Raw genomic sequence first — 6,000 nt, 5'->3', positions numbered from 1 at the left:
TGTTGGCTGCCTAAAAAACACACGAATTCCAATAGACAAAAAACCATGTGTTTTAGGAGAAGCTAGCACATGATTGTTGGAACTTAATCTTGCTTCATGGCAAAGATGGAAAGGTCACTACGATGTGATATAGAAGTGGAATGAACCAGCTTGTGACAAGAGCAAGTTATAATTTGAACTCTGAGAGAACTGTGATTTTACAGCATTGAGTGCAAGAAGTAAGTCAAACTTGTGCACAGGAAAAATAAGTTTCTAAGTCGAGCAAAACTAAATGTTAATACACAAGTAAAACTGTTATCAACATCTGCTTTCTTAGATGGCACACTAACCAAAAGGCATCCACATGTAAACAGAGGAAATGAATTTTAGTAAGACTGATTTTACAAAGTTGTAAGATCTACTATAAAAGTAATACATCATGAAGAAATTTGTCACTAATAGAGATATTATAAACTTCACTCATTTATCTAGAGCAAGTAATCGGCACCCACGACTAGTTAGAAGAAGCTCCCTGTCCCTTCAGACCTAGGATGACATGTCCTTTCATTGTTGAAAATAGTCTCTTCAAGCATTACAAGGATGATATTCCATCAGGCAGCAGCACTGAAGAGAAGAAGCGCCACACATCCTGCAAGATAATCAATTCACAGATGCATAGTTTAAGAAGCAAGTTCAAGTACAGAACAAAATGCTTCAAAGTTGGTAGCTATCAACACCCTAAACTGAATATCTATGCATATAGCTGTCACAGCTGAACTAACCATATGCACGGAATGAAGAATATTTAGCATTTCAGCAACCATCATGTCTTTATTGGTCTAAGACAAGTAAGCTTTGGTCCTTATAAAACATTACAGAACTATTGCACTACTGAAAGTACATCTCAAGTAAGATAAAAAGGCAAGGACTCATACCTATTGTACATCATATATTCATATGTGATCCCTACTCCAGAAATTCTTCCATAAGACCCTATAGTAAGTTCAGCATCATATTATTTTCAAAGAGATAGTGAAAGGACATCACAAAGAAACAGACAACAAACCTGTGATATAAATTGTTCAGCATCTGTGCGCCTTAGGAAATGGAGTGAGTTCTTGGTCAATGATACAGAATGGTCACCAAGAGATATTTCACCAATCCTTGGGAGGAACCATGTCCTATAATAAAGGGTATTAGAAGTCTGATAAATCTCTCATCACGAGTAAAGCATAAGAAATAGAAAAAACACCACACTACTGTCAAATCTATATCCATCTCCGATATGTATGATTTAATGGCTGCAGAGTGGTTCTTGAAGTACTCTTTCTCTGAGAAATGGAGCTTTTCTTGTATGTCATGAGGAAGCACAGGGCCAACTTTCCATCTAAAACTCTGAATAACTTCTGCTCGATTGTACCAATTTGGATAGAATTCATTCAGCTAAAGTACACGCAAAATCAAATTTAAGCATGTGCTATCAGCATAAAACAGAGAAACAAAAAGTTAGCTCATCTGAGAACTTTTAGTTATGTACATGTAAGCCATAAGGCATCTTTTGTTACGGAGCAGGGAAAGATGGTGGATAGCTGCACCATAGTGATCCTCATTTCTAGTTGTCTCAATATCTAAGTTTTGCTCCACTTTTCCTGCATTCCTGCTTTTTCAGATTGGAGGGCTAGAGGGTCATTCCCAGGCCTTCCTAACAAGTGTCCTAGTGGCGACTTTAGAAAAAACCTTTTCAGTTGTTGAAGTGACGGCAATAATACCTTACACAGCATATGATGGGTCTGACAGAACGGATTGTCATACCAATGACAAAGCTGAACACAAGTAAAGGAATAAGAACAGGGTTTTTTCCAAGTGAGCTGCATCTTATCTCTTATTATTATTATGGTTTCCTCTTGGTCAGTGGTCTAATATGAATAAGAAATGGCAGCTATAACAGAGATTTTTCTCAATCGCTCAGCTTGAAGGTAGGTCCTTGTCACTAGAACGAAATGCAAGGGTTGGTGGATCAGGTGATTTCTGATAATACAAGCAAGGACACACCTCTGGCTATATCTTGTGAGCCAGCCATTACCGAAGGCATGATGGAGTGGAAGATCGGGACTCTTGGCTATCAAAAGAGCGAGCTGAAGTAAATTCGACAAGAAAGCTATCCGATGTATATTCGTTGGATATGATAATGAGCGAAAATGGTGGAAGGTTTCACTCCAGCAGGGGCCACCGTTCCGGACCCAACAAAGGCAGGGGTAATTCTTTTCAGTCTAATGAGGCTAGGACAAGCTTTGCTTTTGTACTGGTTCAAACTGAGGATTAGCTTTGGGTAAGCTACTTTTCTGTTGTCTTGTCGTCAGTGGTCCTCTCATAGGAGTTTCATGGAAAAGGGATGTGAATTCATAGGAGTAGATTTGTTTGCATGGCATTAGTCAACATAGGGATGGTGCTTGGTACAGTCGTTCTACTCTATCTAATAGTAAATAAAGAGGAAATGTCTATGCTTAGGAACTAGGGTAGGAAAGCTTTTCTCTTATGGTAATGAAGGCAAGAGAAATTCAAGTATAAGCAAGGTCGAAGCTCTTGTGAGTGAGAAATAGGTAGCAGGTAGGAAGCCTGGGAGTTTATTTCGTTGTGTATAGTACAGGTCATGGAAATAGAGAATAATTATCATTCTGAATTGAAGACCCTACTTTTCATTTTCTTTACGCGATCTTGTGCCTGTGTACTGGTCTATCCTCCCTACTCTACTTTTTGTTATTTCTCTTTATAGACGTTGGGTCGGAATTTCGCTCTCTGTAAGGAAGGGATGCAAACAATAGGTTTGGTTTGTGTAGGCAGAGCTCTATCCATTTGCTTGTTATTGAAGCAGCCAGGCCGCATCTTATGCACTGGGCTCTGCTATCCCCTTATAGTCAGCCTGGGCATTCGGTTTAAACCGACACTTTGGTTTTGTTTTTTTCGGTTCCTCAAAAGTTTGGTTTTCAAGAATGAGAAGCCGATCGGTTAATCAGAGAATGCAAAACCGACCATTTCGGTTTCGGTTTTTTACATTGGTTTTTTAGTTTAAACTGAGAAAACTGAGTCTACCTCCAGTGCCTCGTAGTCGCACGCATCCACGATGCACGGAACTCCGCCTCGAGCAGTAGGATGCGTCGCCGACGCCACCTTCCACTCGTGCAGGACCGCCACCACCACCTGCTCGCAGCTCGCATCAGCGACGCACCGTGAAGTAGCCCCATGGCGCAGCCACCAAGCATGCCTCCCGTGGCTCCTCCTTATGCTAGGCCCGGGCCACTGAAGCTCAGCAGCAGTTGCGTCTCTACGCCTCGCCTCGCCCGCTGCCACTTCCACGCTCTGCCAGACCGCCTCCTAGTCGCGCCGCCACCGCCGCCATGTTTTACGGGTTTCGGATGGGGAGTCGCCGCACGCCGAGTCGGGTGGGAGAGAGAGGGACTCTGGACTCGGATCTGAGACAGGGTGAGGGAGAGGGAGACTACAGAGGGAGTCGGACAAGAGAGGCCTCAGGCCTGCCCAAGTGCCCAGAGCGGTGCGTTGTGGGCCTTGGTGGGCTGCATCCAAGATTGGGGAAGCGGACATTCAAGATTGTTGCTAACTTCAGTTCCGCGGTTGTTCGGTTCCACTCGAGTAAAAAACCGACACCGTAGCCGAACACCGAAGTTCCCAGAATCCAAAATCGAAGCCGAACCGAAAAAACCGAACTACCGACTATTCGGTTCGGTTTCGGTTCGGTTCGGTGTTCGGTTTTCGGTGAAAAAACGCCCAGGGTGACCTTATAGCCGGGTTTGCCATCTCAAAATGGAATTGTGTGCCGCCCTCAACCATCCAGCCGAACGACGGCCCAAGGATCCCTCCCTCCCTCTCTTCCATCTGCTGCGGTGCGTTGCAATCAAATCAAATGAAGAAAAAAAACAAACGTAGTCGAATCGGCGGGCGGGGCCTCGTCGCAGTGGATGGATGAGCACATCTGGTGGGGGAGGTGGGAAGGGGGGAGACGGTAATGGAGGCGGGGAGGGTTAAAGGGGGAGGCACCGGTGGGGGCGAGTTTCCTTTTGCACGGGCGGGCAGAGCGTCGAGGTGGAAAAAAATCGCACGGGGATTGGGGCAGGATGCATCACCGCCGGGGGTTCCATCCACACGGTGTGGGACGCGCCGCCATCGTGGGGCGGGATGGAATGGCCCATGGCGGCGAGGAGGCACCACTGCCTTGCGCTGCCGCCTGCAGAGAAAAAGGGGCGTCGCCACCGGTCCTCATGCGCCGATCCGCATGGAGGTGGGGGTGGCCGGTGGGGGCGGGATGCGGACGGCGCGAGGGGGCGCGATGGGGAGATGGGAGGGGAGGCGGCAGGAGGTAGGAGGCAAGGAGAGGACGCAACGAGACGACGGCGAAGCGCCACGGGCTCGGGCGGCGGCGGCACTGCCTGATGCGGGCGGGCGCTGGCGTAGGGTGGGCGCGGCAGGCGAGCGATGTTTTTTTGGAAGGGAGACGGGCGTAGGGGGCGCGGAGAAAGATCGCACGGGCGGCAGGCAGACAGGACGATGGACGAATGTCGCACCAAAAAATATTCATGTTTTGTTCTTTTTAGTTGTATAGGAGACTTCTCGTTGTTGTCCAAATGTTGGATACGACAGGGACAAAGTTTAGTCCAAACACCCCTGCCTGAGGAACACCGACGGCTTGAGGACGTACACAAGGAAACCATCGACGTGGACGACTTGAGGGAACTGGGCCGGGTAGTACACCGCACGGGGCACTCTGCCTCCTCAAGGCCATCTGCAAGCGGGTCGCCACCGTGGCCCTTGCCGTTTAATTTGCATATATTATACATCATCAAACAGCGATAGCTACTGTTTCTAGCGTATGGATTTTGTATCTCCGGTACGCGTAATCTGTAGTGTAGGGTCAGCAACGGGCGCTGTAATCTGGATATTCTACCGTATGTATTCCTGCAAAGTCCAGCCAGCATGACAGTGCGGCAAGCAGAGTACTCCGTAGTATGCGCTAACAGGCTACCGCAGGACGTGCCGCTGGCCGCAGGTGCACCGTGCCTGCATTTCTATCGTGATTCTGTCCATCTATGATCTATCTTGGCTGGAACTCTGACACGGACATCCCGTTCAAAGAGAACGCAGCAGCAGACGACACGTATTACCCCGCTCATCCGAGCTCATCGTCTCCCCGTACGCAAAGGCGAAGGCCGGCTTCGACGGCCCAAATCCATTTGCGCGGTCTTTCGCGCGATTCGTACTCGGTGAACGATAGACGTGCCTGCGTTGTTCCTGTCAGCAACTGGCGCACCGAGACGGAGACCGATCCGCAAGCCGCGCGCAAGTGGGCCAATCCTTCCTCGAGATCCCATCATAGCACTAGCACTACCGTACGTTTTCCTCCACAGAAAAACTAGCACTACCGTACGTGAACGTGAAGCTGTATGGAGTTGGCATTTTCTTTCTTTTTTCTTATTCTTTTTATTTTTATTTAGTTTTGTTTTATGTGATTTTTTAGTATTCTTTTTATTTTTCTATATTTTATCATTCTTTATTTTTTAAAAAAAATTGTACACAAGTTATATAGAATAACTTATGTACATAAGTTGTGTTTCATAACTTTTGTACATAAGTTGTGTTACAGTTTTCATGTTTTGGCATAAGTTATAAGTTAATTCGTTCCTTTGTGTTCAATAACTTTTGTGTTTCTAAGTTTTGACATAAGTTATAAGTTAATTCGTTCCTTTGTGTTTAATAACTTTTATACATAAGTTATGTTTCATAACTTTGTGTTTCCAAACTTTGGCATAAGTTATATATTATAAGTTATATGTTATAAGTTAATACACATAATTTGCTATTATAAGTTGTGTTTCATAACTTTTGTATATAAGTTGTGTTTCATAACTTTTATATATAAGTTGTGCTTCATAAATTGTGTACATAAGTTATGTTTCATAAGTTATATGTTATAAGTTAATATACATAAATTGCAACTAGAAAAAAAATCTT

The 6,000-nt window shown here is 45.4% G+C and overlaps 1 long non-coding RNA gene across 1 annotated transcript; it reads right to left on the bottom strand.

Annotated features, from left to right (window-relative positions):
• Positions 1 to 385: 385 nt before the first annotated feature.
• Positions 386 to 1,141, bottom strand: LOC136473430 (uncharacterized). Its single transcript, XR_010762616.1, has 3 exons — positions 1,046 to 1,141; positions 915 to 972; positions 386 to 628 (listed from the first exon to the last, which is right to left on the bottom strand). It is a non-coding gene; the product is annotated as an uncharacterized lncRNA (long non-coding RNA).
• Positions 1,142 to 6,000: the final 4,859 nt, after the last annotated feature.

Source organism: Miscanthus floridulus, chromosome 1, assembly GCF_019320115.1.
Source record: "Miscanthus floridulus cultivar M001 chromosome 1, ASM1932011v1, whole genome shotgun sequence".
Taxonomy (NCBI): Eukaryota; Viridiplantae; Streptophyta; class Magnoliopsida; order Poales; family Poaceae; genus Miscanthus; species Miscanthus floridulus.
Note: the sequence above shows the minus strand (reverse complement) of the source record. Positions and strands in the feature narration are given on the sequence as shown.